We start from the raw sequence: 14,904 nt of genomic DNA on the forward strand, positions 1-14,904 counted from the left end.
CTGGTATATGATGAGTTTTATTGGGACAGAGGGAAGGAAAATCAATTTTTATAGGGCAATGAAAGTCAGAGGTCATAAGCTCCTCCCTAGACTGTCATTTGCATGTTCTACAATAAACACTTCTAGGAAAGACATATTATAAATAGCCTTGGGCAATAGACTGATCCCAAACATTTCCTTTTCTGAAACATTTTTTTTAATCCTCACCCAAGGATATGTTTATTGACTTTAGAGAGAGATGAAGGGAGAGAGAGAGAGACATTGATGTGAGAGAGATACATAAGTCACTTGCCTACCATATGTACCCTGACCTGGGGTCAAACCCACAACCTAGGTATTTGCCTTGATGGGAATCAAACCCACAAACTTATGGTGCAGCAGGCGACACTCCAACCAACTGAACAACCAGGCCAGGGCTGAAACAGATTTTTAATATGTAGTCTTCACACTGCAATTAGGGTTTGCTTTTCAACAAAGTTAATAAGAATTGCCTCTAATCTTTAAGCAGTCTTATCTTTTCTACCACACTGAGATAGTGTTTAAATGTGGAATTTACACCAAAAGGCAGATGTGTCCTAGAAGCATAAGGAAATTCTAAGTCACGAGTGAATTAATGATTCAACATATATTTATCAAGTGCAAGCTGTGAGCCATATATCAGGCTGCTGCCCATAACCGATTCTCTCCAGAGGCACCTACTGGCAATGTTGATGCAACACTATGAACCAGTGATATAGACACTCCCTGGGGAAACCCAACCAGGCACATTGGAAGCATGAACTCTGGAGACAAACATCCTGACATCAAACCTAGGCTCTGCCACCTGCTAGCTATGTGCCTCTGGCCAGGTAATTTACTCTCATTTCCTCAGTTTCCCCATCTACATATCGGGAGTCATAATAGAGCATTTGTGGGGCTTCATTGGGAGGAAAGCACATGCATGTGGGGCTTCCCAGCAACATATTGGCATTATGAAACTCATAGACATTTATGAACATCCTCATATGGAAGAAAGGAAGGTCCTGTTTTCTGAAGAACCTGAAGTCTGTGCCCTTAAAGGTGAGCAGGAGCCACCCTGTGTAGGGAGTGTGAGGAACAAGAAGAGGGTGTACAGCCACGCTCTCATCACCTATAGATGCGACTCCGCCCCTGCCCACACAACTTGAGGGCTAGGCCCAGCAAGTGAGGCTGAGATAGGTAGGAGCCCCATGGAGACCTTACCTGCTCCCTTCACACGGACTCTCCCACCATGGCCAGGAGATCCATAAGCTGACAGACAAGACAGACCCCCACCCCCTTGTGACATCAATACCTTTGAGTTGTTTAAGGTGGTGGTTTTACTTCTAGAGTTTGTTAAAATGATAATACATGGTAACAGTAAATGACCATCACGAGCCAAACAATTTAAAATTGGTAGTTAACTAGCTACTAAAGCATCTCTATACAATATTCATGCTGCATATTTTATAAAGGGTGAAAACATGCCAGTGCTTCTGGAAACTGTGTGTCTCTTGGAAAAATATGAGTGTCCCAAAGGAGCTTGCGGTGGAGATAGGGATGTGATTTTAAGCAGAGGTGCCTGCCATGGCAGGATCCGTATTTTAGATGGATTACTCTGGCTGCTGTGTGGGCAAATTTGAAGGGACAGGACTTCAGTTAGGAGGTCAGCTGGGAGGCTTGTGCAGCGGCCCTGCTAAAGGGGCAGGATGCCTGCAGATCATCACAGTGGCCTCCGGGAGGAGTGGAAATATGTGGGAAATGTTCAGAAGTGACATGTGATATCTTCAACCTCACCCTGTCACCCTCCTACCTAAAATCTTGAATATTCCCTTGTTGTCTAGAGAACGGAATTGACACTCCTGGGAATGGCAAACTTCTACTCAGATGCCATCTCCTCGAGGAAGATTTTTCCAGGGCTCCCAACAAAGACTCACTCCAGCCATCCTCCCCTAGCCCCCAGTTCCAGTCTCTGATAAGGTTTCCCTTTGAACTCTTTTCTGGATCTGAGATGGTATATTTGTGACTTACTTTGTTATTTTTCTGTCTTACCAACTCTGTTGCCCACGCAGAGGCTTTAGCTGTTCATTGAAGACTTTGGTCCATCCATCATCCTCTTTCTCCCAATTTAGTTTGTGTGATTATCATTGCAGTTCGGTCATTTCTACTCTTAGTCCAGGACATTTTCAGACCAGCTTACTAACCCAGTGTTCTCTATTCTCAAGCCTCAGCCTCTTTGGGTCACAAGTTACAGAAACAACCTAAAATTAGCTTAAGGAAAATCAGTGGTGTCATAGGTACATTTATATCCTCAAAGAATTAAGAAATCCATTGTTACCATGGGCATAAGTGGCGACATGATGTTGGAGTCCCAACAGTATCACCTGGTTTAGGCCCTTCTCCTGTCCTACCCACAGCTCAGCTCTCTGTGCCACTGCCCATCTCTCAGACAGCATCTCTACACATGGCTTTGCTGAGGCTCAGGCCTGGCCAGCTGCAGGCAGACTGCACTGTGGCCCATCTCAGAAGGACACATTATCAGAGGGAGAGGAAATTATAATAATGAAGACAGTGAGCTCCAAAATCCTATAATGATACATTTAGTAAAAATTGGGGCACAGAATCCTTCCAAGACTATCTACAAATGGATGAAGTAGGCAGTCAACACTTTGTGGACTATATTAAATTTATTTTCTTTTTCTTTTTAAATTTTATGTACACAATATAACACAATTTCACCTTAAAAATCCAGCGTGTATTTCACTGATCATACCAGTGAATCTTGGGCATAATTCTTGCTCTCTGTTATTTGTTAATGCTTTTGATCCAATTGCATGGAAATATTCTAGACTAGAATATTAGAAGGGAACTTTGTTTCTTTTGTTTTGTTTTGTTCTATTTGCTTTGAGTTTTGGTTTTTCCTATCTGAAGAGAGACTCCTGGGTTGCACTACAAACAAGTATTTCTTTTTTAATGCTTAGGATTTTAAGACACTCCAGAAAAAGTTACCTTTTTCATCAAATAACACACTTTCCCCTGAAGAAAGAAAAAATAAAGTGGTGTCCTGAAACAGTTTTGATCTGTGTAGTTATTCTTTCTGCCCCTACGGGGACAAAGCATTTCTCAACAGGGAATCACTGTCATGTGGTCCTTCAACGCCCCCTGGCCTGTGCCTGATCCTATGATGCTGTACATCTGGATGGGTCTGCTTGTACTGGAGACTGGCATCTGATTGATGAGGATCCAAATTGGGGGGTGGAGGTGGAGGGAGCAATGGTCCAGCAGGAAGGTCGGCAATGCAGCCACTGGTCGGCTGTGATTCTGAGCACAGCACAGGGACCACGCACTGGCAAGCTCACAACATAATGCTAAAAGGTATGACCTGTCTGGCCTCAGGTTTTGAAAAATGCCAGAAATCTGTGTACAAGCAGTACACTTCTCCTGCCATCACAGAGTTCAGAAGATTAACAGGTTCCAGTGGCAGAGAGAGAAGCCCAGAGGTGGTACCAAGATCATTGGCTGGGCAAGGGGTCCTCTGGAGAGTGCCAGTCCATCTGTGCCACTCCGCTGCAGAGAGGGGTGAGGTCAGGCTTTCAATCACCATCTGCCCCTTTGAAGGGAATTGCAGTTTTGTGATAGGTGTTGTTATTGAACTGAAAACAACAATAACTAGAGATTACTTTTAAGGTGTTTGCTTAATTGGAAGTACTATATTCTATGCACTTCCGATGGTTTATGCTAAAGCGCTGTGCAGAGCACCCAAAAACGGCTCCCTTTTTGGCATAGACTTCAGGGCAAGCATTGATTCCTCAGCAGAGTATCTTTGTTTCGTAATGTCCAACAAGGAGTAACATAATAAATATTGTCACAGCTTTGTAAGTGCTTAGTAAGCTGAAAGAATGCAATCTGCAAATGTATTTTAGAAGAATGAGAACCATTTTTCTACAGAAATTAATAAGCTTAGCCACAAGGAAGCCAACACACCACCAGCAAAATCATTGCATTCATTCTGTTGACTGAGGGGACACCTCCTTGGTTTGTACTGAACCGGAGACTCTCAGCATCTGAGGATGTCCTAGTGCTCTCTTGTCCACTAAGGGATGAAGCTACCAAAGATGTGTGGCTTCTCCAGCCAGAGGCCCCTGATCCCTGAAAACTGCCTGTAGGGCCCCACAAAGCTGCCCCTTAGTTGATGAGTTTTAAAAAGTCCACTTAGTGAATTTTTTGCTCTCATTTTTACTACAGAGATTCCCTCTCTAACTACAAAGACTCTCATGCCTTAAATCCACATTTCAGTACTCACCATTCGACTTCCCAAGTAAAGAGAAACAGGAAAGATGATGGGGATTACTGTCATGTGCCTCTTTATAATAGGGATACATTCTGAGAAAGGTCTCTTTAGGTGATTTTGTGGTTGTGAGCACATCACAGATTGCATTCACATAAACCTACTGGTAAAGTGCATTACACAGTTACCAGGTAGGCTGTGTGGGATGCCATCCCCATATATGCTGTACATCTTTGACCCAAGAGTTTGTTATGCAGCTCATGACTGACTGTATGTACTCTTTATATCCATCATTTGCTGTACTGTTGATGTTCAGTGTTCTTTGGGAAATTTTTCTTGGTCAGTACGGGCAAAAGAAAATGTTCACAGTTTTGTCACTTGTGGCAAAAACTCATATACATCTTTATCATAATACTCAATACTTTGCAATGAAATTGTATGTGTACCTATGTCTGTCTCCCTGAGAACTTGTCAGCTGCCAGAGGGCCAAGACTGTGTTTTGTTTTGCTATATATGAAATTTTTCCTCATAACATTTCTAAAATATTATGTGGTCAGTTTGTATTTGTGGAATTTGGGGCCATTAATTTTCTCATTCCACCAAATTAAGCAGATGCCTAATAATCACAATGTGTTTACACATTATGTCTGAACAACTGCACACTATTTTGTTCCTGAAGAGTACTAATTTACAAATGCTTTGGACATAAATGTCTTCTCAGGATTTCTGGATGGAAAACACAAAGTTCCAGACACATCTTTTCTTGACAGCATGCCTGGTTTGTCATCAGTGTTCCATGGTATTTTTGGTTGGGAGAAAACAATTTTGAATTTGAGGCATTTAAACCTATTTAACTCTTTTCTTGGTGTTAGCAAGAAAGAAGTCACCACCTACAGTTAATATAAAAAATATTGTGGGTTATTAAAGTCGTTGTGTCAGCTGCTGCCCTAAGCATTGACCTTCCAATGAAAAGGGTCCATTGCTCAGGGTCAGACGTCCTAGCCCACCGCCCTGTGCATGCCTGCAAGAGTTCCCAAGCTCAGCACACCTGAGACAGAATACCTAGACCTCACTGGGCACACACTTTCATTTTTATTAAATGATGTAAATTAACTTCCAAAGTGGTTGTTGTTTTAAGCCTCCCTTTCTCCTCCTCCTCCTTTTTCTCTTCTCCACCCCTTAATTCTTATTCTTTATTTCTCCTTTTTCTTTTTCTTTTTTTTATCCTGTTAAAACCATCTTTTACATACTATCTTGTAAAGCAGGTTTGTTTCATACTTTTAGTCACAATCACCAAACACAACTATATTGGATTAAGATTTACTCTGACAATGATGGTGCTGAATGACTGAGATTTGCTGTTTTATTTAATACTTGTCACTCACCTGTATGATGAATAATATTATTTTTACAACAGCCCCCCCCCTTATTTCTGATTTTACTTTCCCCAGTTTTAGTTACCTGCAGTCAATTATGATCCAAAATATTAAATAGAAAATTCTAGAAATAAAAAAAATCATAAGTTTTAAATCGCGTTCCATTCTGAGTAGAGTAATGTGATGAAATATCACATTGTCAGCTTCATCCAGCCCAGGACATGAGTCATCCCCTGTTTGCACACTGTATAAGCTTCCAGCCCATTAGTCAGTTTAATATCTATCAGGGTAATCAGATAACTGTATTGGTATCACAGTGATTGTGTTCAAGTCACCCTTACAGTAGCCTAATGCTATCTCACAATGCCTATGTCATTAACCTCACTTCATCACAAGAAGGGTGAGTATAGTATCATAAGATATGTGAGACAGAGAGCACATTCACATAACATTTACTACAGTATATTGTTAAAAAAATTATTTTATTATTGTTAATTTTTTACTGTGCCTAATTTATAAATTAAACTATCATAGGTTTGGATGTATAAGGAAAAAACATAGTACATATAAGGTTTGCTACTATCTATGGTTTCAGGCATACACTAGGGGTCTAGGAATGCATCCCCAGAGGACAGGGGGCCAACTGTACCTACTTTTCAGAAGAAGATTGAGAATGAAGAGGATAAATAACATGCTCAAGGGCACACAGTAAAAAAGTGACAGAACTTTGCACAGCACATTCCCCCTCTGTAATTTTAGAAACAGATTTTAAACATAGGAACTACTTTTTCCCACATTGCCTGTCAAGGTAATGGATGGTAAGACTTGCATGACTTGCTATAGGCACTGATGATGGGACAGTATGAAAGGGCAAAATTAGTGAAAAGTTAAGGGAGTTTCCTTCCTGAATTTTTGAATACTTATTAATACCAGAAGGCAACGTTCATTGCTAGCTAATATTTTACTAATATATTTGCTAGGACAAAAGCAAACATTCCACACCAATTGTGCCAATTGTGGGCCTTATCAATAAAATGGACAATTCTGGATTTCCTGTTTTGATGAAGCTTTGGTAATATTTAACTTTTCATTTCTGACCATGTGAGATGATCTTGCCCATTGTTGAGATCATGTGACTTTTGGAATAGAGAAAAGTTTATCAGAAATTATGGGTTTAAGTCACAATTTAAATGGGTATATGTAATAATCTGTCACCAATGCATAAGAAATAGATATCTTGCCTTAATTTGAACAGCTTAAAGGCTAGTTCTGTCGTCTGGTGGTCAGGCACTACTTTTCATTTGTTAGGAGATCCGTGTCTTTTATTACCCTGTCTAGGAATCTGTCCTGGTACATACATGATGGTTTCCACAATAAGAAATATTTTAATTTAATAACCTGAGTACAGATAAATAAGAAATGTTCAGTGAATGTCAACAATTTTCTAAATTTAGCTCCATTGGAAACATTTGTTAGTGTTCTGTATTTCTAACAATTAATTCTTCTTGTTCAATAATTCATAGTATTTGTATGGGCATGTGTGCATGTGTGTTTGAGGTGAAGACTGAGATATCCTTAATTGAGTCCAAAGTATATAAAATCTAATTATATGTCTGTTGTATATAACTAATTTTTTCCTTGTTTTAAGCCTATGAACCTAGTGATTCATATTTCCTAAACTTTAAATTTGACACCTGGTGAAAGAAAACAATTTTACTTTAAGTGCTGCTTTTGAATGATTTCTACTTAGATCTTTTTAACAGACTCATATTTGGACAAACTCTCCTTTTCTACCTCTTCTTATACCAAACTGTTCTCCCTTTGTAGATTGTTTTTAGTTTTTAAATCACCTTCACATGCATTATTTCATTTTCTTTCTTACTCAGAGAATTCAAGTAGAAAAAAGTTCAAAGACTGATATAACAAACTCCATGTTTTTCCCACTAAGAATTAATGACAATGTGTCATATACCTTTTGAAGTCTTGTGAGAGAAAAAAAAAGATGCATTAAAAGATAGAAACCAGCAAGCAATAATTCCTCACTTTTCATGGCAAGAAATGTGAAGAGGGGTGGGGAGAATCAAATAAAAGAAGAAAGAAAACGATAGTAGATGAGAATGAATTTCTATAGTTCCTTTTCTCCTTCAGTCCTACTTTGGACATTATCATTTTTTCTATTGCTTTGAAACAAGGCAACTAGCCACTAGGCCCATTGAAAGGTGTGGTGGTGGCTTTGGGCAGAACTGGGCCTTCCTCTCCTGGCCATTCCTGATGTCAAAGAGTAGGAAGACAATTCTAAAGAGAATTAGCTGAAACACTATATGCATTTTCTTCTTGTCTTCTCTTTATTCTCCATCAGAGTTTTGTTAGTGGCACTCTAAAACACGAGGTGCCAGAGAGATCAGGTGGGCCTTGTTCCCTCAGATGCCTTCAGCCAAGCATCTGTAAAAGGACAGTCAAGTACATGATGAGAATTATGCTTGAAAATCTGGAAGTGAGTGGAAACATTTTGTTACATGAATATCAGATGAAGAAGCAACATGTGACTGAGAGCTGTGATGTGCTTCTTTCTACAACATGGTGCTGGTTTTCCCCATAGAGCTTAAAGAGGAAAAGGAAGAAGGAGAAATGTGCATAGCCTACTTCGAAGACAGTGTCTCCTGCTGAAAATGTGTTGCAGACACAGTCATTCAAAAGGTAGGATATTTCTGAGGGCAAAAGAAAGGGAAAGATTTGAGAATTTGAGCCCAAATTATGTGCTCTTATCACCTCAGTGGTCTGACTTTCGATCAGCTTCATCTCTGAGACCATGATGGCCCAAAGAAAGAGAAGGAAGGAACTAATATGATGTCTTGAACCCCTCAAGCTCAGCTAAAAATAGTGGGCACAACTTGTTAGCCTCCCCTCACCAAGCCTAATCTACCAAGATCCATCTCCCACTTCTTAGAGTACCCACACCCACACACAGTAAAGTGAAAAACAATGGTGCCCACAGAGAACAAATAGAGGTCTAATTCCTCATAAAGCTATGCTATCCAATGAGAACAGCAGAGGAAGGGGAAGCAAGGCTTTTGAGAGGGTTCTATGTACCATGCTCTCATCTGAATGTGGTCAGCTGACTTTTTATCTCAGCTGATTACTGATTTTGTGGTTCATCTACACACTTAAAATGTTAGCATTTTTCTCCATTTCCTTAAAGTCCAATGAGTGATTGAAATCGGCCCTACTGTTTTAAACTTTCTGTGGGGAGCAAGGCCCAGCAGCCCATCTGCTGTGGAAATTTTTGAAAGACACAGAAGGTACATTATTCTTAGACAAAAGGATTTCTCTTGGTATTTGAAATTGTTCTCAGTCTTTCATCCTTTCTTTCCTTGGCCTCCGCAGTCCCCATGTTGTGACCATATGCCCAAAATACACCCAGTGCATGTTTTCCCTTTACTTTACGTGAGCGTCAATAAAATGCTTCAGCAACTCACTAAGTTCCTTTCTAATAAGATTCTATTCTACTTTAAATAATAAAATAAAATTAGTACATGGATATTTCAATTATTTACCTATCAATATGTAGATGGGAATAGATGAAGAGATTGCACTGCAGACATAGACACCTTTATGGTTTTAAGAGGAAATTTGGCCAACCCCAACCCAATCTATCTTTGAGGGTTGATGTTTATGTCCATTATTCTCCATGATCATTATGATATTAACTATAACTCTTCTACAGGTTGTCTAAGAGTGTGTCTTTTATTTTATTCATCACCTGCATTGCCTACTTTTCTTTTCCATTTAAATTTGTTTCTAAATTTTAATAAGGCTATTTGAATGTTATGGGTATACATGTCTATTTGCAAATTCTTATAATAAATTCCCTATCATTAAACTATTTGAGAAAGTCATAGTATATCTGAAATAAAGTAAATTATGATTATTTATAATTTAAATGTTATGAGAGACCAAATTTTATATATGTTAGTAAACATAGCTAAAAATATCTTACCTATTATTTTCAAGAACCTTTGGTGGTGTTCTTTATATTATTCTAATCATTGTAGAATACTCCATGTATAAATATAGCCCTTATTCTTTAAACAAATTGCCATTTGACTTACATAAAAAGTCTTCCCTGTTAGTGATGAGAATTTTAATACTGAAATTCAATTAGCCTATATTGAATTCCTACCCACTGTCAGGTACAAACGAAATGCCAGTGACTCAAAGACCAGGGGCACGGTTCCTCCTCTTGTGCATGTTCTCCATTGAGTGTTTTCTCCTCTTTCTGTCCTTCTTTTCACCCTGTCCTTTCAATCAATCTCATTTATTTCTCCATGCTACTTGTTCCTCATGTCTAATTTTCCCAGGACACAATGGCATCACTAAGTCTCACTGGGATTGTTCAATTTAAGGAACATTTCATAGATCAGTGACTAAACCAGACAAAAATAGCAGAAAACAGAAACCATCAATGACTAAGACCAACTTATAATGGAGTTGAAAACATGCTTTATCAGGTTTACTTAGTGTGGATTTTCCACAGATACGATTCTTTACTTGCTTGTATGTATGTGGGCAGTTGTTGCAGCCAATTATTTTGGAACATTTGATACCCTACTTCATAAAAATGAGGTTATTTCAATGTTTAGAGTTATCACTAGTCAGGGAGTCTCAATCTGTGTATCTCTGTAGCTCATACTATTAATAAACAATAGTATCCTTTTACTAAACCAACACTTTTAGGGATTTGTTTTTATGTTTTTAATACCAATTCTGCATACACAATGAAACTGTGGCTATAAGATCTCAATCTCCAGCATTTCTCACCCCTCCACTCTGCAGCTGTAGACTCTGGCTCCACACAGTGTGCTGTTGGTTTGGGGATGTCACGGTTTGGGGATGTCACGGTTTGGGGATGTCAAGTTGAAATACTTAATTTTGGAGATGTCTTCATTTCCTTCAGCCTAAAGTCCTGCACTGATTCTGCATCTATCCCACATTACAAGAATGCAAAGTAACTGGCAGTACCACAGAATCTGAGCAGTTTTATATGTTACCAGAAGAAGTAGTATGTCCAAAACCAAACCTTACTTTGTTCTTGAATGCCCTGTTTGATTTCTAGCCCCTAGCACTGACTACTCATTGTCATCATTCTAGCTTAGTAGGCTTGGGGGTCTAACTCTTTTTACTGATTTTAGTTTCCTTCAGGATGTGATAACACCTCACCAACAACAGTGATGACAACAGCACACTGTGTGGAGCCAGGAGTCCTGTGACCAACCACCTGGAACTCACATAACTCTTGGCAGACAGGAATCATCGCCATCCCCAGCTTGAAGGCCAATGGTAATGACTCAGTGTCTCTTCGACTCATTAGACACATACACCCTTCACCAAAACTTAAGAACAGGGCTCAAAGACAGAACGCATTGTTATTTGTTGCAACCTTGGCTAATACATTTTAAGTGGCTGATTCTCTGTGGTACTTCTAGGTTTGCTGGTGACAGTGTGACCTTCAGTGAGGATGGCCCATCCATCATGCATTGAACTTTTCACTCTGTTTTATGCTTATTTCATCTTTGCAAGGAAACCTTTGTCCAAAGCCTTGTTTACGACTCATGAGGGAGTCTCAATCTGTGTATATCTGTAGCTCATGTGAGGTCCAGTACTAGAGGAGAGAGTACCAGTTCAGCATTTCCAAAATTAACTGCAAATGGTCACATAAAAATTTATCTATCTTTTTTCATCATCTTATTGTGTAATGAAACTTGTTTTTATTATATTTTTAATATAAACCATTTTTTATAATGGCAATAGTGATTCTCTAATATGAATTTGAGACATTTCCTTAGCATTATAGAGATTTTACATTAGTCCACATCAGTAGAATAAAATTTGACTTGAAAAATTTATTTGATATAAGGCATGGCTTGTAACTATTGATCATCAGTTCTTCTAAATTATTAGGCAGGATTTTACTACAGGATTTTGCTACCGGAATCTTTGAGTAATTCTCATAGCATTATTGTGTCTTCTAGAAGCAAAAATTAAAAGTATCTAGTAACAGAAAAGTAAATAAACAAATTAAAATATTTACCAAATTCCAGATTAAAATAAATTTTTAAATCACTTATCATCCTGAAAAAAAATGAATTCCTGATTTAGAAATGCACTTTTCTGGAAGTTGGACATTGTAATTGGTGGCACCAGAAGGAAAAGTGGCATTTGGTTCACAAGTTGATATTGTCAGTTGAACTTTAGAAGTGAAATAAAACTGCTATGGACTGCACTTATTCTTCAACTATGTGCCTGAAATGTAGATAGAATATGTGCCTAGAGGGACATATACAATCTTGTTAAAGATGTTTATCACATGGGGGTAAGATGATGTATAAATTTTAATTTTTTAAAATGTTTTATATGTAAATAGAATTACATATACTCATAACAGATAATAATGGCATATATGGTTGATATAATATTTACATTATATGTTATTTGACCAATTTTAAGCACCAATTTGGGAAGGGTGTTAGATTTATTTTCCCCCAAAGTTCAGTATTGTATGATCCCACAAAATATCTTTGGAGACTGCTTTTCAATTGACTCATAAATATCCCAGTTGTATGCATTAAGAAAGAAGCAAAGAACAGATTTTCATACAGAATCTAGAAATAACAGAAATGAACTAGCAAGTGAAGTAGAGACAAACTCATTGATAGAGAGCATGCTGACAACTGTGGAGCAGGAATGGTAGAGAGATTGAGCAAAAACAGAGAGAGAGAGAGAGAGAGAGAGAGAGAGAGAGAGAGAAACAAAAAACCTCATGTACACAGACAATAGTGTGGTGATTGCCAGGGGAAAGTGTGTGGGGGATGTGAGGAGGGTATAAAAGGGATAAATGGGGATGGAAGGAGATTTGACTTGGGTTGATAAAAACAATACAGTGTACAAATGATGTGTTGTAGAATTGTGTACCTGAAACCTGTTTAATTTTGCTAACCAGTTTCACTCCAATAAATTCAATAAAAAGGGGTAAAATGAGAAACCAAAGAAAATCAAGTATAATGCATTTGAGAAAGCTCTTCTGAGTGAAGTATCTTCTCTGAATTTCAAGCAAATGGGAGCTTTGGCTATCTATGAGTGAGACATGCTAGAGCACATTGGGGCAGCTGACCTAGCATGGCTGGTGCCTTGCAGAGGATGAGAGCAGAGCACCCAGAGAGAGGGAACAGTGAGTGTAGAGATCCTGATGTGGGGATGAGTTTGGCATGAGTGTGGCATGGAAAGCCCAATGTAGCCCAGAGTAGTGAGGAAGGGAGAGTGGAAAGAAGTGATGTCAGGGAAGTGACCGGGGACACGTCATCTGTGGCTTTGGTTCCCACAATGGGAATTTTTATTTTATTTTAAAGCAATAGGAGGGAGAAAGGACATATTTGCCCAATATAGGGAATTCCCACAATTGTGTAAATGCTCCACTCTCCAGAGGTCAAGCATATATCCCCACTCCGTAAGTGAGGTCTGAATTTAGTGATGAGTTTCCAAAGAGTACAGTATGGAAACAGGGAGAGAAAGGCAGACTTTATAGAAACCCAACACACAGGACCTCAGCCAGGTGATCAAGGTCAACACCAACAGTGATAAGTCACATGGAGAACAAGGACCCCTAATATGATGTGATGAGAATGGCACTTTACCTCTGTAGTCTTAAACCAGCAGCCCAAGCTTAATCAAGAGAAAAACAATAGACAAATCCCAATTGAGAGGCATTCTATAAAACACCTTACCAGAACTCATCAAAACTGTTAAGGTCATAAAAAAAAAAAAGGAAAGTCTCGCCTGGCTGGCATGGCTCTGTGATTGAGTGTTGACCTATGAACCAGGAGGTTACAGTTTGATTCCTGGTCAGGGCACTTGTCCAAGTTGTGGGATCAATCCCCATTGGAGGTTGTGCAGGAATCAGCCAATCTATGATTCTCTCTCATTGATGTTTCTCTCTCTCTTTTCCTCTCTGAAGTCAATAAAAACATATTTTTAAAAATTCTGAGAGACTGTCACAGCCAAGTGGATATTAAGGAGATATGACGATGAATTATAATGCAATGTCCTTGGTGGAATTCTGGGATGGAACAAGGACATTAAGGAAAATCAGGAAACCTAAATAAAGTACAGAGATTATTTAATAATATGTGTTAATATGGTTTGGTTAGTTATGAAAAATCCATCATATTAATGTAAGATGTTAATAATAGGGGCAATTGGGTACAGGGGATATGGAAACACTACTATCTTCGCAACTTGTCTGTAAATCTAAAACTATTATAAAAATAAAATAAAAACCACTTAGAGAAAAAGTGATGGAAACCAGGGGTACCTTTAAAGAATGGGAAATCCATGACCTTGCTGCCAAATGGGGAAGAGAGTAGAAGCTGAGAGTGTTTAGAAGCTTTTCTAGGTAAGAAGAGCCAAGGGCGTGGGCCCAGTATGAAAACACATTTGTGATGTATTTTGGAGATAGAGGACCTAGATAGGCCTTTGCAGTTTGGATGTGGTATGTGATGGCAACTCATCTTTTGCCAAGCCCTTACATTTTTAGGGCCTGAGGGAAGAATTAAAAAGAAAGCTCATGTGCCATCTCTATAAATATTTAGTTAATAAATCCAGTTAGCAGTTTGTTTTAAAAATATATGTTACACATTATAATCTTGCCAGACCAGGAAAGCCAGGATTCAATACAAAATTCTCTGACTCAGGCAAATGGGGGTGGGGAGGATCAGGTCTGGTTCAATTCACTTCTCTTCCTGCCATCATGGCCACTGGCATAGGGAGGACCTCATGAACACAAGTGTGGCTAAGACCACATGCCCAAGTTCCAACATTACCTCATCACTCCCTGGTGATTCTTCCTGCTTAGGGGTACAGGCTATGTCTGCAGGGGTGCACCTAGGAAAGAATACCATCAACATCAGAAGTAGATGTTGTCATTTGGCAGGAAATTCTGATATCTTGGTTCTGAGAGTAGCATCTAGAAGATGGGAACATCCTAACCTCATGAGCAGGGACAGAGCTGGATGAGGCTAGAGTGAGGTTATCTGAAAAGTAAAGTGCAGGGAAGGGCCCCTTTTAACAGCAGTGCTGAGTTAGATTTGAAGGGCAGAGGGCATGGCACCTCTATTTAGAGAGATGGGGAACACAGTGGAGGGGTGGAGAGGAGAGGGAACAGGGCTTCCTCTGTCCTTATGTCCTTGTTAT

This window comes from Myotis lucifugus, unplaced genomic scaffold, assembly GCF_000147115.1.
Source record: "Myotis lucifugus unplaced genomic scaffold, Myoluc2.0 scaffold_0, whole genome shotgun sequence".
NCBI lineage: Eukaryota > Metazoa > Chordata > Mammalia > Chiroptera > Vespertilionidae > Myotis > Myotis lucifugus.